Below are 21,645 nucleotides of genomic sequence, written 5' to 3' on the forward strand. Positions count from 1 at the left end.
CCACATCCTAATTTGAAAGCAGCATGGAAAGCTGCCCAGTAGCCACACTTTAGTGTGAAATATAAATATTCTTATTATGCAATAATGAATAAGGGAGTGATATTCCCTCGTCCATTTGCAGAAAAGCCCTTCTAGAGAGTACAGAAACCAGCAGGTTTTCCAAGCCCACTTTATGTCAACACCAAAAAACTAGATGGGACCTTGTTGATTCTTGCATTTGATCATAAACTTTCCTATAAGTCACATGCATTTATGTTAAAGTCTCCATGTTTACTAAAAACAAACAAACTTTGGCAGGGTACTTGGATAGCTCAGTCAGTTCAGCATCTGACTGGATTGTGGCTCAGGTCATGATCTCAGGGTTGTGAGATCCAGCCCCACGCTGGATGTGGAGCCTGCTTAGGATTTTCTCTTTCCCTCTCCCTTCACTCCCCCTACCCTGCCCCATCTCTCCTGCTCTCCCTCTCTAAAAAAACAAAAACAAAAACAAAACAAACAAACAACAACAAAACACTGGCAATAAAATGCAGAGAATAAATAGGGCATTTTCTCTAAATTAGAAATATTTCATTTATATTATCTCTAGAAGATTTTAGAATTGCCTGAGAGAAACAACTCTAATTGAGACAGAGATTTAGAGGAAAAAATATATTTTGGCAAATTTTTTCTTTTAAGATTTTATTTATTTATTCATGAGAGACGCACAGAGAGAGAGAGAGAGAGAGAGAGAGAGAGAGAGAGGCAGAGACATAGGCAGAGGGAAAAGCAGGCTCCATGTAGGGAGCCTAATGTGGGACTCATCCCAGGACTCCAGGATCACACCCTGAGCCTAAGGCAGACACTTAACTGCTGCGCCACCCAGGCGTCCCAGGATATTTTGGCAAATTAACTCTTATTACATCTCATAAAATTAATCCACAGTATATATCAGAAGAAAATCTAAAAACTGACCACAAGCTCTCATTCAATATTGTCATATACCATCAGCCTTCATCCACATAGAATTTGTTGTGATTCATTTCAATATACAGAAATACACTGGAAATGAACTAGATTTCATTGCTGTCTCAACACTGCCCACCAAACCAAAGGCTGAATCTAAGATATTTCACGCGCTGTTATAAATTTGATCAAATCATTCAACATGTTCAAAAATTGTGATGAGAGTATGAAACCCAACGTATACACCTAAAAAATATCCTTGGGCTCAGCAAAACTCTTCCTCCCAAGACAAATTCTGACTTCCTGAAACATCTTTATCTGCCCAGACACAGGTATAATTATTAGGATATTGCTTTCAAAGCCATATTTCCTAGATTAGCAAACTAATCACATACCTTTTATCTACTATAGTTCTTTTTTTCTTTTCCTTATCAGAACAATAAATCCTTTTTTTAAAAAAGATTTTATTATTTGAGAGAGACAGGGAGAACAGGAGCAGGGGGAGGGGCAGTGGGAGAAGCAGGCTCCCCCACCAAGCAGAGAGCCCAATGCGGGCGGGGCTCAATCCCAGAATCCTGGGATCATGACCTGAGCTGAAGGCAGACGTTTAACTGAGCCACCCAGGCGCCCCACAATAAATCCTTTAAAAAGATGAATCTTGCTGCATATTTATTAGATGTTATTTTAAAATTTAAGAATAGGCACTTCATTTCTATTATATTGGAAAAATAAATTCCCTACTGTCCCTACCCTTTCTTCTCCATAGTCTATCACTTTTACTTCTCGTAAGTTTGCCAATTTTTCATACGTTAGCCCTATTTTGCTATATGTCTTTTTCTCTGGCATTATACAAATTATATAAATGTTTTGATTCTTTTCTGTGGTAGCTACTCTGCAGTGCTACTTGAGAAAGGCCATAAATAAGCTCAAAACCAACTGAGACTATAGCTTAGAACAGTAAGATATTACTCAGCAACCCACAGAGAAGGGAAATGAAACAATGAATACCCAGAGCCCCTGAAGTCACCAGAACATTTAATTCAATTCTGTACGATCTGTCGAGGCCTGCCATCAACCAAGCAATGTGCTTGGTAGACAGTGAGCAATGAAGGGCAGGCCATGTGGACAAAGTCCTCACACAAGGAGTTATTAATTGGTGGTCTGTAAAGAACTATTAATTCATAACCAAGAGAGTTCTGTTACTTTGGTAAAGATTATTGTCTTCTGGACACCTGGGTGGCTCAGTGGTTGAGCATCTATCTGCCTTTAGCTCAGGGACTGATCCTGTGATCCTGGGATTGAGTCCTGCAGCGGGCTCACCACAGGGAGTTTGCTTATCCCTCAAGCCTATGTCTCCGCCTCTTTCTGTGTCTCTCATGAATAAATAAATAAAATCTTTTAAAAAAAAAGATCATTGTCTTCTTACTCTTTTTGTTTGAATTTGCCAAGATCCAGGGATCCCTGGGTGGCGCAGCGGTTTGGCGCCTGTCTTTGGCCCAGGGCGCAATCCTGGAGACCCGGGATCGAATCCCACGTCGGGCTCCTGGTGCATGGAGCCTGCTTCTCCCTCTGCCTGTGTCTCTGCCTCTCTCTCTCTGTGTGACTATCATAAATAAATTAAATTTAAAAAAAAATTGAATTTGCCAAGATCCATTATGAATCCCTTTTTCCAGAGGACACCTGGTAAGGGGGTTATGTTGACACTCCCCCGGTGGTCCTTCCATCACCATTGAAAAGCTACATCCCACACCCCACCTACATTCCATTATTACTGCCTTTCATTTACTTCCTCTCCAATACTGTGAGTTGATTTCCTCCTACAAAGGCTGAAGATCAGAATGGATTCCAACACAAGAGTCTCCTCACTGAAAAACACACAGAGTGGATTTCTGGCCCCTCTACTGAAACTCACGTGGACAGAAAAGAAACTGCAAGCAAATAGGTTAGCCAACTGCTAGCCTGAGGTCATCCCCACACCACAAAACACACTGAAGAAAACTTTCTTTGAAAATCAGTAAGAATCACACACACACACACACACACCAAAGTGCTGAAGAGAAGACAAAAATATTGGAAGCTCTCCATATTTTACTTTCTCAGCTGAAATAACTCTTGGTAGTCTGGCACCCAAAGGATGCTGACATCTAAACCCATTAGGTCACTGTGGGAAGAGCTGTGTGATTAAGGCACAGACTTTATTCTAAAATTTTCTGATGGAACATTGTCAGAACTAAATAAAAGGACCCTAATTTACCATTTGTGTTATGCATGAGACTTCATCAGATTGGGATGCCAGAGAAAAGGTAGTGAAACCTGACCAGGTTTACAACAGCTTTTTCAAAGGTCAGACTATCCCCAAAGGATGGCAAAGCCTTCAGGGGGGATAAGCCTTCACATCCTATCTGTTTAGAAGCTCAGTGACTATTCCTATTTCTAGGTGCTTACCAGGGATTCTTTATTCCTTATAAATACCTAACACAGATAAAAATTCCTCCTTAATTATAAACATTTTAACTTATAGCTCAATTTAGCAAAGCTCCAGGCCCTAATAAATAATCCAAATAATAACCCGTCATTGATCTTGGGATTCAAAATACTATACAATGAACAACAACAAAAAAAAAATCAAGGCAATAAAAAAATCCAGCATAGCAGTGTTTTCTCACTGATAGAATGAGTCCTACTGTTGAGACGCAGAACTAAGTCTCTTTGGAGGCAGGGTTTGCCAACATGCACAAACCCTCCATGCCCAGAGCTGTTATGGCAAAATAAATTTACTCACCTCCTCTATTCATTCAGCTGTCCTCCAGTTAATGAAAAGTAATGTTTCAGTTCAGGCTTTATGTTTGACTTGCAAATACACTACCACCAACAAAAATAAACCATTGCCCACTGAGATACTACAATATTAATACACACTTTCCAGTTTTAGTAGGACAATTTTAATGTATCACCAAGTACACTGAGTCATATACCAACACAGCAAGGAAATATTGAATTTCTACAATTCCTACTTAGGACACTTTTCTCATTGTCTGCCCATCTTAGAGCCAGGTTAGTATAGATGGAAAATGAGAGCTCAGATTCATCCAGGGGCACCTGATGGTTTCTAACCCCTCAGAGTGGAAGGTCACGGCTCCTCTCCCTCTATGACACCCATTAGCACCCTGAGTTGGAATCCATACGCCCACGCAATGCAAAAACCAGAACCTGGCTCTTCTTCACCATGACTTTCCTCCAGACCTTCCCATGACTATCAGTGCAATGAAGATACGTAACTTTTTATTTTAGACTTCTTTACGTCTGTTAAAAATATAAACATGCATGTCAAACATAATGTTCATTTGGCATCTCAAGAGCCATAATGCTTTGCTAGAGACCCAGCACACTCCCTTAAATGCCCCCATCCCTACTTACTGCCCTAAAAAATAAAAAAATAAAAAAATTTAAAAAGCCATTATGCTTCAAAGGTAAAGCAGGTAAGAGCTATTATAAGAGCTACAAAAATAACCCAAGCTGATGTATTTTATTCACTTCAGAGGGAAAACAGTATTTGTGGATTCCTGAACTCCTGCACATGCATGTGTTTAATAGATGCATACACTGCGCTAAGTAGAGGTGGCCGAGCACAGGATGGGACCCATGGGGAAAGTTTTGTTTAGCTTAGAAAGAAAATCTCACCTGAGAGATTTTCTGAGTTTTTCATATTAAGTGTTACCAAATGTAGTTGTGTATTCATTCGATTATGGGAAATACCATTTAGGCACCTATTTAATTTTTCTCACTCATTTTAGACATATAAAATATTATAGTCACAGTTCCACATCAAAGACTCAATTCCGTAGGGAAAAGGAGGTAGAGGATAGTGTGGGGAGGGAAAAAAAATCCACTTACTCTTTTCCCTTCCTCTTTCATGCACATGCAGCTGGCTCACTAAAGCACAATGTAACAGAGTGAAGCTCATGTCCTTCCTCTGTAGTCCTTTAAAGGAGCAATCAGGGAAACACATTTCTGTGGATTACAAGGTTATTTTCAGGCTGTACTGAGAAGAGAAGCAGTGCCAACCGAACTGAATGTAACTACATTTCCCTTGGAATCCTGATCCTCTGTACCACTTAACAAATAACCTGTCACCCGTTCTAGTATAAATGCTATTTTCCAAAGCACAACACTTGATCATAAATACCAGTGCTTCTTTTTCTATTCCAAGGATATAACCCCTCACCCTCACTCTAATCCCATCTCTGTGATGGACAACATCTAAGATCCAAAGAAGTGGGATGCCTGGATGACTCCGTGGTTGAGCGTCTGCCTTCAGCTCAGGTCATGATCCTGGGGTCCTGGTACAGAGTCCCACATCGTGCTCCCTGCAGAGAGCCTGCTTCCCCCATGCCTGTGTCTCTGCCTCTCTCTGTGTGTCTCTCATGGATAAATAAATAAAATCTTAAAAAAAAAAAATCCAAAGAAGAGTTCTAGGTAGTTTGGCTGTAAGCATCTTTGATGCAAGCATTTTTGCCACAGAACCAATTGATCATGAGGCAATTCTGCATAAAAGATTAAAAAAAAAAAAAAAAAAAACACCAACAACCCTGGTCAACAGTGTGGTTTGAGAGTCTTGGTTTCATCAACTGGCTGACAGTTTAGTTTCATTTCTCCATTGATGCAGCACTCCTGTTTTATATTATATATATATCTTAGCTCTCACAATTGTCTAAACAGCAACACAGAGTTTTGAATACACATTTCCAATGGGACTTTGGAACCTCTATTAACAGACAGGTGATAAGATGCCAAGAACAAATAACAGTGTAGGTTTTCACCACACAATACAACAAAAGCTCATTTACAAATATACATTCTGGTATTTTTTTAAAAAGATTTTATTTATTTATTCATGAGAGACAGAGAGAGAGAGGCAGAGACACAGGCAGAGGGAGAAGCAGGCTCCATGCAGGGAGCCTGACGTGGGACTCGATCCCGGGACTCCAGGATCACGCCCTTGAGCCGACAGCAGTGCTAAACCGCTGAGCCACCCGGGCTGCCCCTATCTGGCTTTTCCACTCAATATCATGCTTAGGAGATTCATCCCTGTTGATACACACAATTGTAGGTTACTCTCACTACTGTCTATTATAAATGTATCACAATTCCTTTCTTTAATATACTGTTAATAAGCCTATTTCGAGTATTCTTGCATGAACATTTCTACAATGTGTAAGAGTTTCTGAGGCCATGCTTCCCAATCTTCTTCACAACTCCATTTCATAAAAAAAAAAAAAAAAAAAAAAAGTATCAGAATGACAAGTTATAAAGTTATGAGACCAAACTGCTTCTACTCCAGGCCTGCAATTTGCTCTGCTAACCCGAATACTAAGAGGACCAGGGGACCATTTTACAAGAAATTCCAAACTTCTTCCTAAAATCGTTGTATCAGTTTATACTATCACCAGTATCATATGCATATTCCCTCTGCTTTATATCCTTGCCCATTGCTTGATGTTGACAGATATTTACCAACCTGGTAGGTATGAAATTGTAGTTCATCATGGTTCTAATGTTAAAACATATTATACCACTTCTATGATTAAATCAGTAGAAAACAGAATAGAAAGCCCAATTAAATACTTACAAAAATTAAGCATATGATAGGGCACATCTCGTATCATGGGGAAAAGATTGAAATTTTAATAAGTCGTTTGTGATATCTAGATAGCCATGTGGAAAAAGAGAAAATTGGATCCATTTCCCTATATAACAAAATAAATTCCAAGGGGGTCACAGACTTAAATGTTAGTGATAAAACCACACAAGCACTAAAAGAAAATATGGGTGACCCTCTGTAACGTCCAAAAGGGTAGTCATTATCCAGATGTGGCTACTAAGCACCTGAAATGTAAGTTAAGTGTGCCTGAGGAACTAAATTGGTAGTTTTAATTTATTTTAATTAACTTAATTGTAAGTTTAAAATACTTAACTCAGTTACTGGAAACTTTCATGTATACTTGGAACAATCTGGTTATGAGAATTTTCAACAGCAAACTTTATGAAGTCTAAATACAATTCAAGTATTTATTATGAAAATTTAGTGACCAAGTTGGAATGTGCTATAGTATAAAACACACATCTGTTCTTGAAAATTTAGCATGGAAAAGAAACGTAAAATAGCTCATTAATTTAAAAATACTGTTGGATCCCTGGGTGGCACAGCGGTTTGGCACCTGCCTTTGGCCCAGGGCGGGATCCTGGAGACCCGGGATTGAATCCCACGTCAGGCTCCCGGTACATGGAGCCTGCTTCTCCCTCTGCCTGTGTCTCTGCCTCTCTCTCTCTCTCTCTCTGTGTGTGTGTGTGTGACTATCATAAATAAATAAATAATTTTAAAAAAATAATAAAATAATAAAAATAAAAATACTGTTATTGGGACACCTGGGTGGCTCAGCAGTTGAGTGTCTGTTCAGGGCGTGATCCTGGAGTCCTGGGATCGAGTCCCACATCGGGCTCCCCACAGGAAGCCTGCTTCTCCCCGCCTGTGTCTCCACCTCTCTCTGTGTCTCTCATGAATAAATACATAAAATCTTTAAAACAAATACTAAGTTATTGAAATGATATTTTGAAAGATTAAATAAAATTTATTATTCAATTCATTTCACCTGTTTCTTTTGACTCTTTTTAATATGGCTACTAAAAATCTACATATGTTGTTTCTACTGTAGAGTGCTGCGCTATAATCTAGAAGAAAATTTTTTTTCTGTATCATGATTCAAAACCATGACTCAAAGAAGCAATAAAAGACTGATAAAACTGACTATATCAAAGAAAAAATTTGCATTAATAAAAACATAATTACATTGGCTGGCTCAGTCAGAAGATCATGGGACTCTTAATCTCACAGTCATGAGTTCAAGCCCTATCTTGGGTACAGATTACTAAATAAAAACATTTTTAACTAATAAAAACTAAAATTAAAAAAAAGAAACAGAGAGAAAAAACAAATAAATGATAAACCAGGGGGAAAACTGCCAACACTGTCCATTCAATTAAGGAAAAATAATGTTTTAGTTCAGGCTTTATGTCTGATTTGCAAATAAACCTCCACCAGCAAAAACAATCATTCCTACTACAATGTAAGAGCAAAAGACTGGGAACAACCATATATCCAAATGGATAAAGTGTGGTATATCTATACCCTGGAGTCTCTGCAGTTGTAAAATACAATGAAAAACTTTATATACGGCTCCAGAGTGATCTGTGAAATAGTGTTAAATACAAAAAACAAGGAGAAAAACTATAATATGCTACCTTTTTTTTTTAGAAGAAGGAAATGAAGGTGTTTGCATACCTTAAATAGAAATATGGCATATGTCACATACGTCACACACATATACACAAACACATACCTATACCTATGTATGTTTTCCTAACTTGTCCATTGCACAATGACCAGCCCAATGACCAGAGACAATAAGAATTCCTAAGACCTGGACTGTGGTCTCTAAAAACCACTGACCACTAAAAATGATCTGCAGTTTAAAAAAAGTCCTAGCTAAGTCTGAAATATCTTGTTATAACAGAAAGTAAGAATATATCAAAAACCACTACAGTCATGTCAAAGGGATTCAGAAGCCAAAGATAATTAGAGCTCTGAAAGAAATAACTGCAAGGGACTGAAATACATAACCTGTGTTAAAATCCATGAGTTCAGAATACCAAAAAAATAGGAAAAGACAACCACCACCACCACCTCTTCAGTCTTTTTTGGAAGATGCTAGAAAATCAATACATTATTCTGAATATTATTTAAAATGAGTGAATAAAACCAAGCATTAATTTTCCTAGATAAGCTATACTCTGAGGTAACCAAATAATTGATGCAGTTCATTTCTTCTTGATAGAAAAACTCCAGCTAACAAATGCAGAATGGATGGCAGTTTATCATCCTTGCACAACCCTTACTGAAACACTGTATCTAAGCAATGACCACCAATGGTTTCTGAAGGGCCTGGGGAAACTTCACAAGGGAGAGATCAAGCTGACAACACCTCAATCCACTGACAGTCTTAAACTCACCATCCTAAGAAGGTACACGTGCCTCCTAAAGAGTTGTAACAGAAGTACCTAACACTTTTCATGATGCACTCTTGCCAAACTATCTGATCCAGCTTCCAGTCTAGATCAAACTACCAGCTTACAGGAAATACGAAAAACAGAAATGGTGATGAACACCAAGAAAGAAGATGCAATCAGCAAATTACAGAATGCAGAAAATCCTACAGAAAAAAAAAAATCCGTTTCTTGAATACATAAACTGCCAGGAAAGAAACAGAAGAGGGAAAAATAGAAAGAGAAGGTCTGTAAATAAGGACAGATGCATCTTTCAGGTGTGAAGATTGTTTGAATCCTGAATGTAACAAATTAATCATTAAAAATAATTACAGGCCAATCAGGAAAATTTGCTTTCTGATTGGATATCTGATATTAAAGAATTATTGTTAAAATTTTTTAGGCATGATAATGATATTGTGGTTATACTAAAAGAAAAAAAAATCCTATCATTTAGAAATATAATCTAGTATGCACAGACAAGATGACATAATGTCTGTGATTTACGTCAAAAAGAACCAGTAGGTGAGGGGAAGAGAATGGGTGTGTGTGGCAGGAGGGGAAAATGAGTATGGAGAAAACAGAATTGGCCAGGACTTGTTAATTAAAGGCCTGACTTTAGGGTCAGAGAGCTTGGTTTCCAGTCTTGGCACCACCACTTGATGGTTACAAAACTTTGGTCAAGGTCCCAAAGCCCCCGATGCTCAGTTCTTCTTTATCCATAAAGTAGAGTAATGTCAGGAGATTTCTCATGTTGCAAGCATTAACGAAGATAATTCATGTAATGTACTTAGCACAGGACCCAGGCACAGAGTAAGCCACCAAAACATGTTAGCTTCTATTATTATTGTCAATTATTACCACTGCCATTCAAGATTATGAAGCTAGAGTCAAAACGTAAGTAGAATCGGGACAGAATGTGCTGAATTCAAAGCCCTCCTTCTTTCCAGTACATTAGATGCCTCTCCCACCTCTACCCAGAGTTTCTCAGTGGAGACTAAAAACAAGTAAAAATACTCTGCAATAAGAGTCTCTTTTGGGGACGCCTGGGTGGCTCAGCGGTTGAGCGTCTGCTTTTGGCTTACTGGGATGGAGTCCCACATGGGGCTCTCTGCCTGGAGCCTGCTTCTCCCTCTGCCTATGTCTCTGCCTCTCTCTGTGTGTCTCTCATGAATAAATAAATAAAATATTTTCTTTTAAAGTCTCTTTTTCACAAGACAAAGCTTTGATGACTTTGTTACTCATGGCTTCTAGAATCAGACAATGAGCCATCCTTTGTTATAGTGTTAGAGCTTCATGTGTCTCAACTGTTAATGGCTCCTCATCTGGTGGCATGTAAATACTCAAGTATTTTAACCCACTTCAATCAGTATGCACACTCATAAATTCACAATGATTAAACACTGGGCTATTTCACCATCCTCCCAAAATAATGACCTCAAATTTTTGCTACATCAATGCTGGTGTAAATTATATAAAGCAAACCTCAGAATCTCAACATATAAAACAGAAGAGGGGTAGAATTCTGAACTTGCACTCAGTGTAAGCTAACATAATACTACAGGGCTAAGTACCCATGTCTTGATATCTCCCATAAGATATATATTTCCACTTCTATTTAATAACAGAATTACAAACATTATCTTACTTCTTCATTGGGCCATTTCAATATTATTTTACTCTTCAATATTATTTACTTCTTCATTGGACCATTCTGACCACATGCGGATTCTTGATCCACCCTCCCTTATCCTTGACTCTAGGCTCGCCTGGTTCTCCTGCCTCTCTGAAGGCCTGTACTGCTCATTCTCTTTCACTATCCTGTTCCATCCATAGCCCTAATGGTTGGTGTTGCCTGGAACTCACTGTTCAGTTTTCTTCAACCTACTTTCCCCAGGCAATCTCATACCAAACCATACAGCTTCAACTACCAAATTTACAAAAAGTATTTCTCTTTCTTTCTTTTCTTCTTTCTTTCTTTCTTTCTCTCCTTTCATTCATTCATTCATTCACCAAATATATGCTAGTCCCCAATTGTGTGGTGGGTGTCATGGGGATACAAGAGAATTAAAAACAGATATAGTCTTACCCTCGTGGACCCTACAGTTGGGAGGTGGAGGTGAATAATCAGATTTGAGGAATCACAAAACTCAATCTGCAACTATAATCGTAATAAGTACATACAGACAAGATGTGTGCTGCAACTGGAAGACAGAAAAGAGGGATCTAACCTCACCATGGAGGTTAGGGAATAATTTCCTAAGAAACATTCACTGAGACCAAATCCACAATTCTGTCCCAAATCTCTCTTTTGAAATCTAGACCAGAATTTCAAGATATCTCCATCTAAAAGAATAGAAGCACCAAAAACTCAACATACTCCAAACCAAATTAACAACCTTTCCTCCGGATGCGTGGATCCCTTGTCCCAGGCAAAGACAGAACAATCAGTCCCAAAATTGTACAATTATCCTTTACTCCTTTCTTGGCTCTCCAGTCCCAATCTGTCACCAAGTCCCACCAATCTTGCTTCCTAATACCTTTCCTGTCTGTCCATCTTCTCCATTTTCAGGAATTAATTCAGTTCCCATCAGCTCTCACCTACTTAGTAGTACCAAGTTCCCTTGGCTGACTCCAGTCCCTATTCCCCTCCAGTCTCTGACCCACACTTGGAAGGAACTATCATGCAAATGATGTCTCTCCCCTATTTACAATCTTCCAGTGCCTCTCACTGTTGTATTTGGGGCAGTAAGTCAAAGCCATTTACCATGAAGCCTTGTGTATGGTTCCTCAGCCTCCTTGCCCACATCCATAGGTTTCTGCATCATGTGTGTCTTCTGCCTAAAATGCCCTATTTCATCTTCCCTTTGTCCATAAATTCCTTTTTCCTTTATCCCCAAATGCCAGCCTGTGAACTAGTCTATGAATCCACAGTAATATGAGAAAAATAAAGTTTAAAAGCCAATGTTAGCCGCCCCCCATTATTTTTAGAAATGTAAACAATACCTTAGAGGACTCTTGTGTAGCCATTGACTGTCATCCCAAATACCTCTTTCTCTACGAAGCCTTCTACGACTTCTTTATTTGGGGGAATCACTCAATTTATTGTTCAAACTAGGAGACTTTGGAGGGCCAAGGGGGTATCTTAAGACCTATGCTGAACACTAGGCATTGACCAGGGCTGTCCCAGGGAAACCAGGCTGCACGGTCAGCCTAACTCTAGAGGGAATTGGCTGCTTTCTTCCCTCAACTCCCAAAGCAGCATCTATTCACCACATACCATGTGTTTGCAGTCAATTCACATGCTTGTCTGAGAAATCCACAAAGGCAGGGCCAGGCCTTTTTATCTATATCTCCAGCATCTCTTCAGTGCCAGGCACAGAGATGACACAAAGTATCATCAACAAAAGTAAATGTTTGTTTAATAAATTATCTGAGTAAGAAAGATTAGATGCCCTAATCATGGCCAAGAAAGGAATTTAGAAATTCCCATTATCTTTTTTTTTTCCCATTATCTTTTCTCATCCCACACTATACTTCCTCATTTGGTTAAAGAGAGTTCTGAATGGAAGCAAGGTCTTCACAGAGAAAAATTGGGAGCTTTAGACCACTGAACAGCTGTCAGCCGACCAACAGCCACTTATTCAGCATAATACATCCCCAGGGAGCATGACAGAGGATCTTATCATTTGGTGGGGCAGCAAATAAATACATAACTGAAAAATCAAAACTAACACTGAAAGAAACAAACATCAAGTAAGTGTTGCAGGCATTCATGGAAGGCAAGGGAGGAGCCACTCTTACTGTCAGCAAAGGGTCAGAGACAGGATCTAAACTGAGACCTGAAGATCCCAAGGTGGGGTTGGGGTGGGTGCTAGAAAGGCTGGCCACCAAGGATAAGCACAAGGTTTGTTTTGGTTGCTTGTATCTAGACTGCCATGGATTCCTGGCAAAGAAGCTAGAACATCTGAATTTTCAGCAAATATTAAGCAACTCAAAGAGGTTCCTAGAGTCTCATCTCCTTCATTAAAATAGTAATAGTAGCTTTCTGAGACATAGGAGATATATGTTGTTTCTTCCTGTATAACCTTTTAACTGTAAGAACGGTTACAAAATTATTTTAGGGAAACTGCTTCTGGCAGAACTTTCATATAGAACTGCTGAAGTCACCCCTTGGCATGTATTAACGATCTGTGTCTTTGAAAAGTTCTCTGTAAACCACAGCCTGGCAGCCTGCAGCATCTCCTTACTCTACACCTGGCCTTTCAATCTTCTCATGATAGAAATCGTACTGTCAATAGAAGGGTTCCACTGCACTGTAAACAACCATATATAGACCTCCTTGTCAACCAGGGGTTCAGGGAGAGGGTTTCAGGAGTGGCTATGATATACATGTGATGACGGGCATGAAAGAGGCCCCCAAACTTGAGTGAAGACTAAACTTCTTATTACCTTTTCTCTACCCAGCTCAGGTGGGGAAAATCATAAGTCACCAAGTGAGGTGGAATACATCCTAACATAGGGTTTACCAGTGAACTAAAACTACCATAGTATCCATCTAACTCAAATAAAACAACAATCCATCAAAGAAAAGGAATTCTTACTTAAAAACCATTTTCCCTGCTCTGCTTTAAAGCACCTTCTTCCAAAAGCCCTGGAGCACTCAGGATATTGCATAACTAGTGTTGGATCTACTTGTGAAGTACAATTTTATAAAAAGACCAACCCAAGTATATATGTAATGAGTCAATAGGAAATGTTTTTCTAGTAGTTGTCCCCATTAATACTTTTTCTCCCACTGACTCCCTACTGACGGGGCTGACCTATGCTACAAACTTACAGGGAAAACCAACAATATTAGGTCCTATTAGTTAACAAGCTAATAATATTAGCTAAAGAATCCTTAGTTGGCATAAATGTGTCCTGTAAGCTTATAAAATTTTCATTGAGAGCAGTAAAACCATAACAAATGAGGAAAAAAACTGGTTCAACTTATAGTAATATTTATTTAACCAAAGGAGAAAAAAATAAGGTAATGTGAAGATGACATTAAATAAACTGTCCCAGTTCTGTCATTAGGCAGTAAACTTTGGTGTACAGCAAAGCCTGTCAACGGTGCCATTACGAAAATCTTGGAATGCTTTTCATTTGCTGTCCAAATCTTTAAAAATAACAATAATCATTGTGCTGTTCCATTATTATTCAACACAATATGTAAAAGTTAAGTAAAGAAGTACTCCAGCTATTATTATGTGGCTTAAGAACCTTAAAAAATCCAAAATATACTGAAGTAAAAGGTGAAAACAAAGCCCAAAAAGATCCCTAAACTTGCGGGTACTCTAGTCCCATTTTTCTACAAGGCACAAGACATGTGCACTTGAACTCATGAATGCTATAAATGCATCTGCTAAGCGGCATGAGCCTGTGAAACAGGCACAGGCAGGTATGTGCTAGAAGATCTAAAGCTTGATGGAGAGAAGTGGGTGGGAGTAATAAGGGAGGTGTGGGGCAAAGTAGGACAAGGTAGAGGGACCCGGAGGGCAGAAGGAAGAAGCTCCCCAGAAGCCAGAAGTCTATACTTGAACAGGGAGGTGGGCGGAGTGAAGGAGAAAGTGGGCCTGGAGATAAGGTTAAAATCCTGGACAAGATTATTCAGACACCAAATACTCAAGTCTTGCAGGCAAAAGTAAGGTGGAAGAATAAGAAGCGGGAGGGTCTTATGGATGAAAATCTGTGGGACAGAAGGCCATGTTAAAGTTCCAGAAAGGACTAAAAGGTGAAAGGGACATTTGGGCAAAGGAGTAAGGTAAGAGGCAGCCCGAAGAGAGAACAGATGAAGGGGCAGAGCCACAGGATGCCAGGAGCCTGGTGAGCTCCCTGCATGAGATAAGTCTCTATTTTCTTCCATGTTATTTTAGAGGGAGCAGCAGTGACTAGTGATTACAGCCTTCCCTTGGGAAAACCTGATAAACCAAGACCTGGGGCGACCTGAGCCTCCCCATACCCTTTCCCCTACTCCTAGATCCAGGCACATTCCAGGAGAGATTCCAGCATGGGAAACCCTGAGTGCTACGGTAACAGCACAAAGTCCAGTAAGACAAGGTACATGAAAGTTCTCTGAAAACCATAAAGCGCCCCATTAATATGACGCGTTATTATTCACCAAACTCCTTGAACAAAAAAGGTAAAGACCATGGTCATAAGTCACACTCGTGAGGGAAGAAATATCTGTCAACAATATAATCCAAACAAGATGCCCCTAAGTAGAAATTCCAGTAATTTGAGGGGGACATGACGCTTGGTACGTTTACTTGCCCGTCAAATATTCTTCAACAATTAAAAACCCTATCAGAGGCTGAATATGGAGCTGTTAATAAGCTATCACACTGATTTATTGAAATGGCAGTCTGTAGCTAATGTATTTCCAAGGAGTTTTTTTGACACGTTACAGACCTTAACTAATTAGATTAATTCAATTCAATCACTCACTGAGTAATTTCCAAGTACAAGGTAGTGCTGGTTACTGTGGGGCTTTGCAAAGATGACCCAAACCTGCCTGCCTTCCAGACACCTGGTCAATTCATCCTCTGTTCCCATTGCAGAAGACGGGAGCTCTCTCTCCTTTTACAAGTGGCGATGTTAGGCAGTCTTTACATTCTGTGCCTGGCCTACAACCGAGGAAATACATTTTCCAGGAACACATTTCACTTAAAAAAAGGTCAAGAAACTTCTTAATACCTGCTGACTGAGGACGCTGTTGGGTATTCCTTTCTATGTTCATCCTAGCCCAGCTTACATCCAACCACTCTTGTCATGATTGCATAACCACGACATGTCAAGTTGTTTCTTGTTGCAACTGTAACTTGTAAAATTAAACTTCAGAACTGAGATAGTCAAGCTAAATAATTGCCTACTTTAAAAATATGTGTACGTATAATTTGCATGCCACTTTAGATAAGCCCTTGAATTATGAGCTTTTAAAGTCACAACTGTCACCAATTTCCAAAATACAGTTTCAGTGTTGCAATTCTCCCTGCAGACAGGCCCTACCCATGTCTTCTCAGTTTTCCAAGCAGTATGTTATCCTGCTCTATTGCAATCTGTTTTTCATGTTTTAACAAGAACTTAATCACAACATTTACCTCTCCCATGCTATGGGACTTCTGAAATTCCAAAGAAGGACAATAAAGTGGCCCTAAATACACTAGTCTGTGCTCAAGCAGCCCCAAGTTGTACTGATAAGTTCCAGGGAAGCCGGGGATATTTATCACACTCAGGACCCCATCCCCAACCCCTTACCCCCCTGCCCTGTGATTGAGTCCCTGCCCTGTCCTGCTTCTGACCTCCTGGGAGGTGCCATGACACTCCATCTCCCAGCCTAGGGTGTCTCATTCTCTTGAGAGAAAATAGCCAGTAGAAAGAGGGCCGGCCATGAAGAGCCTGGAGCAAGCCACTGGAAATGTAACAGTCAAGGCTTGCCGGGCGGAAAACCCGGCACAATGATGAGGCACCATCTGCCTGGAAATGATACTCCTAATCGGCCAAACCACCTTCCTCCTCGGTAGGATTTTTTTAATCAGTCACAGCAAGTAGTACCAATTAACGAACAAGCTCTTGATTTGCACCCTGTGATTCTTCAAGAAGCTCAAACCACTTCAAACAGTGGCCTATTAATTCCCAGAAATCCATGTTAGATGATAAAATGAGATAGGGAGAAAGGGGTGGTGGATAAATTACCAGCCAAGAAAACAAAAATGATCAGTTCTCTCCAAGAGTGAAAATGAGTCAGTGCTGCAGAGGGAAGCTAGAACCTCAGGGTTCTCCCAGGATGAACTTTTAACATTGGATAGAAGACTTCCCCCATTAACCAAGGCCATTTTTCTTGGGGCATATGCTCCAATGGAGGTGAGCCTGACAACAGAAGCACCCACTCCTCCTCAGGCATCGACTGATCCAAGAGCTTAAGTTTGCTTGTCTCTGCTGCTTTGCCCAGCAGCCCTCCAGAACTGTTCTCTTAAATCCCATCTGCCCAGTAAGAAACACGAGGGGAGATGACATTTCAATGCTGCATTTTGTGGTCCGTGAAAGTGCTGGTCCACCTCAGATAAATACACTCAGATGTCTTATCAACGACACTTCACAAGGGGCAAAACAAAAACAGGTGATCTGGTCTAAATTAATGTCCATGTCTGTTCAATTGTATTTCCCAAAGAGCCAACACAGAACACGTCCGATTGGCCCTACAATCCGGCTCTAGAAGTACGAAAGAGGGGAGAAAAAGCCCCCAAATTGAGCATCCTGGGATGAAAAACCCTTCAGAAACATCAGCTCCCCCTAGGAGAGCGAAATAGCTCAGACCCACATTACCCTTGGTTTTCTTCTACCCTGGTACATTCCAACTCTACCAAACTGAAAGGTTATTATTAGGTGAAAGGTGAGTCCACCCCCTTGAGTAGGAAGGTCTTCATAACCTCTCTCAGTGTAAAATGAACATGCCACTTCCCCAAACGGTCCATAATGTTTCCTTAAAAAAAAAAAAAAAAGTGTTTCATGGAATCTATGGTGTGTCAGCCCCCCTCCCAACGTCTGAGTCAGAGCATGTGTATGTCTTCAACCAAGGTTCTGGATAATCAGGGTGTATCACTTTCAGAGTTGCTCCAATAGCTGAACTTATGGCTGTCTTCCAGCCACACACACCACACAAGCACTATCTATTTTAAAACAAATTTCCTAACCCACACGCGATTGGAAGGTACCTTACACAGAGGTAGGCTCCCCACTGAAACAAATCACTTTCTATCTCCAACTGTGTTTGTCATCACTCAGGATTAATGCGTGTTTCTGTGTATGTATTTTTATCTCTGACCATGTAACTCCTGGAGCAAAAAAAAAAAAAAAAAACACACACACACAACACACAAAAACCACAAAAAACCCACCTCAAATTTGACCAATGTGCCTGAGCCAATTCAGAGCTTTTAGAAGAGGAATGAATGGGAGATGAGAGCCCTCAAGCCCAGGGACTTCTCTCACACAAACAGTAAGTGGTAGGGGCGGGGGTGAAAAAATCCCTCCGGAGAGGGAGGAGGCAGGGAGGATGGATGATCGAGGAGGACAGCAGCAGCCGAGAGACTTCGCGAACTGCCTGCAGAGGAGAGTGAAGCCTCCTCCGTGCACAATACCCAAGCACCCTCGGCGGCTGCCTCGCATGGGCACGAATAACACACACACCGAGGTGGGCAAACAGATGCACCGAGACCAGCCACCCCCAAAAGGTCGAAACTTCCGAAATCCCGGGGACCCCAACACCCACCCAGACACATCGATCAGTCCGAGCGGGAGAAGGGACTCGGGAGACTCAGTGAAGGATTCTGAGACCTGTTTCGTTGTTGTTGCTGTTTGTTTTGGTTTGGGGGTTTTGTTGTTGTTGTTGTTTTTTTTTTTTTTCCTTTTCTTTCAAGCTCTGGCTTGCAAAGTACGGCGGCTGCATGCAAGCCCGAGAGGAGCGGGCGGGCGCAGAGCGGCAGGGGGAGCGGTGGGAAGGGAGGGGTGTCTCGCACCAGCCACCCAGGCCTCGCTGTGACGAAAGTCGTCAGCAGCCCCGACCGCATCCCAGCCCCTCCGCCCCGCGAGCAGGCGCCCCCACCCCAGCTCCCGTCCCCGCACCGGCAGCCGCGGCCCCGCGCCCGCAGCGCCCCCACCGCGGCTCCCATCCCCGCAGGCCTCCCTCCAGCCCGCCGGGGCCGGCCGGGGAGCCGGGGAGCCGGGGGCGCCGCGGGGCGCCGAGGCCGCCGGGGGCCACGCTTACCTTGGGCGCTCGCGGGGGGGCTGAAGGTGGCAAGCCTCCCGCCCCCCGCCCCTTTCCTCCGCGCCGCGTCTCTTCCTCCCTCCTCGCCTCTTCCTCCGCCTCCCCACAGAGAGTCCGGGGGTCCCCCTCCTCCCCGCCGCTCCGAGTAGGCGCCGAGAGCCCCGGAGCCCGGCCCGCGTGCGTGCGTGCGGGAGGCCACGGCGCGCGGCCAGCTCTCCGGTCGCTGAGCGCGGCGCGCGGCTCCCAACTAAAGTGTGAAAGAAGCGGCGGCCGCGGGGCCGCGGCGCGGAACGTCCCCCCGGGAGTGGGCAGGGAGCGAGCGGGAGCGGGCTGCGAGCGGGCGAGGGAGGGGACCGCCCGGCGGCGCTGGAGGCAGGCGGGGAGGGGCGCTCCTCGCCCAGTCACTCACGCGGGGGGCGGGGGCAGAAGGCCACGCCCCCGCCGCCGGCCACGCCCCCGCGCGCGGCCGCGCCCCGCCCCCCGGGGGAGGAGCCTGTCGAGGCCGCGGGGCGCGCGGGGCTGCGCGGAGGTGTGCGCGCGAGCGTGCGTGTGTGTGCGTGTGCGTGTGCGCGTGCGCGGGGGCGCGGGACGGGAGGCCCCGGCGGGGACGCTGCGCGCGTGCGGACCCTGCCACCCGCGGGGAGGCGCGGGCGTGCGGGGCAGCTCCGCGCTAGAGCCCGCCCGCCGCGGGGCCGCGCCCGCCGGGAGCGCTCGGGGGGAGGGCCGGGCACCCTGGGCGCGCCGCGCGCTCCCCCTCCCCTCCCCACTGGAGGGCCGCAGAGCCGCCCCCGCCCTGCCCTGGAGCCGCGGCGCCCGCCGGCTGGACGGAGCCCAGGTGACCCGGTGGACGCGGCCCTGGCGGGGGGTGGGGGGGGACAGCGGTGTGCCTCGGGGCCCCGGCCGGAGACTTCGCGCCCCGCTCCCCTTCCCCGCCCTTCTCGGCCTCGGGGGACGACCAGGGCGGAGGCCGCACGGGCCGGGCGCCTCCCGCGGGTGGGGGAGGGGGAGGGTCCCGAAAGATCGCAGTCACTACTTTATCCGTCCAGGTCTCTGCGTCCCCCAGTTTCCCACCCTCTGGGAGAAGGTTGTTTTGCTTTGTTTTGTTTTCCCCCCTCTTCCCGGTCATCTTGGGTCTTTCGTGCGAGCCCTGAATTGATCTTTCACATTGATAGCGGTCGGACGTCTTTTGTGCAGCTTCTGGGCTCCTCGCTGCTGCTGCTGCTGCTGCTGCTGCTGCTGCTGCTGCATTGACCCAGACACGTGAGGAATGCCGGGCCTCCGGAGCGAGGACACCCAAGAAAACAATAGGGGCAAAAGATACCCCCCTGGGTCTTTGCGGTTTACACACGAACCAACCGAATCGTGTCTCTTTACACCAAGATGAAGTTGGACACTGGGAAAGGACACGTCAGAGCCTTGACAGTGATGAGACACTTTAATTGAAAAGCAAATTTGTAATTTAGTGTGATGAAATGAGTTCACAACCACCCATAGTGGCTGGGGAAGTCAGTCTTTTTGGGGAGGGGGGGGAAAAAGAGGGTTTTCCAGTGCTTTCTCTTTATCAATTTAAAAGACTGATAATCAGGTTGTTTTTGAAAATCTACTTGTGTTCTGTTCTTTTAAATGATCCATATTCTAGTTCGTTTGTCTCCTGGGAACCAGGATTCTCTGTAGTCTGAAGAGGAATGGTTAAGAAGGGAGAGACTAGGCAAATTAGGATTCCAATCAGGCACTGCCAGCCACCATCTCTATCACCCTAGGCAACCCACTTCATTTCTGTTAGCCTTCCCTTCCTCAGCTGTAAAATGGGATTGATGATACCGGCTCCTACCTCATAGGCTTGTTGTGAAAGTATGAAGAAAATAAAACGAGGTGCCAGTGCGTGTAAAACACTTTGCAAAATGACACATGGTAAGAACTCAAGAAATATGAGCTGTTATTTCAGATGTGTAGTTTAACCCCAAATCTGGTAGACTTTTTTTTTTAAATCTTTGCATTCTTTCTTAAAGTTGGGGGAGGGATCCATCTGCTGGGTTTATGCAAATGTAGTCAACCCTTTTCTGGGGTTTTTGGGCCATGCCTAAGTGGCCCAAAATGAAAGAAATAGATGATGATTAAGATGTGTGTGTGTATCTATGTAAAAGAATCCTTAGGGGTAACAAGCTTTTTCTGTGCACACTCCCCCCACCTCCATCCCTCATCTACACAGACCACACTGAACAAACCAACTCTATAAATGTTGATCCGTGTTGAATTCTATCCCTTGAGGGATAGACAACTGCCCTAGATAACTTCCTAGGGCAGAGAACAGGTTGTATGTTAAGTGTGTGTTTTTCAATAGACATTGAATATGGTAGTGAGGTTCTCAGGATAGTCTGCAAGTAGTCCATGGAGGGAATCTGTAATGAAATGATAGTGTTGACCAGAAACAATCCAGGTTTAATAGGGCTAGAAGCACAATTTGGGCAGCCAGATGTTCTAGTCATAGAAGATCAAAAGTACAGAAACCCCTTAGAAGGGTTCATGTAAAATGAGGGGTCAGGAAACTTAAGCTCCTTTTAGCTTTTTTAGTAAACACTCTTTGGTGCTGTAATTTTTGTAGAAATTAACTGCTTTGCTAAACATTGTTTTAGTGAGAAAACTCATTCTTCCTTTCACCTGGGATCCCAGGGACACCTCCTAAATCACTCCTCCCCACCACATCTGGAGGATGCAAGAATAGAGACTCACCACACAAACACACACACACACACACACACACACATACACATACTTTCTTGCAGAGCGTCATGGGA

The 21,645-nt window shown here is 43.2% G+C and overlaps 1 protein-coding gene and 1 long non-coding RNA gene across 5 annotated transcripts in view; one reads left to right on the forward strand and one right to left on the reverse strand.

Annotated features, from left to right (window-relative positions):
- Positions 1-19,257, reverse strand: part of C13H1orf21 (chromosome 13 C1orf21 homolog) — a 227,404-nt gene extending 208,147 nt beyond the window's left edge. Inside the window, exon 1 of one of the 4 annotated variants that reach the window (XM_026001177.2) lies at positions 18,851-19,257. The gene's annotated coding sequence lies outside the window, so the exon portion shown is untranslated. Of the gene's footprint in view, positions 1-17,981; positions 18,082-18,850 lie in introns of those variants that run through there. The other 3 variants (XM_072733178.1, XM_072733181.1, XM_072733179.1) reach the window with 3 other exon arrangements.
- Positions 19,258-19,380: 123 nt separating this feature from the next.
- LOC140594998 (uncharacterized) lies at positions 19,381-20,968 on the forward strand. The gene is made up of 2 exons (XR_011996364.1): positions 19,381-19,685; positions 20,045-20,968. It is a non-coding gene; the product is annotated as an uncharacterized lncRNA (long non-coding RNA).
- Positions 20,969-21,645: the final 677 nt, after the last annotated feature.

This window comes from Vulpes vulpes, chromosome 13, assembly GCF_048418805.1.
Source record: "Vulpes vulpes isolate BD-2025 chromosome 13, VulVul3, whole genome shotgun sequence".
NCBI classification, from domain to species: Eukaryota; Metazoa; Chordata; class Mammalia; order Carnivora; family Canidae; genus Vulpes; species Vulpes vulpes.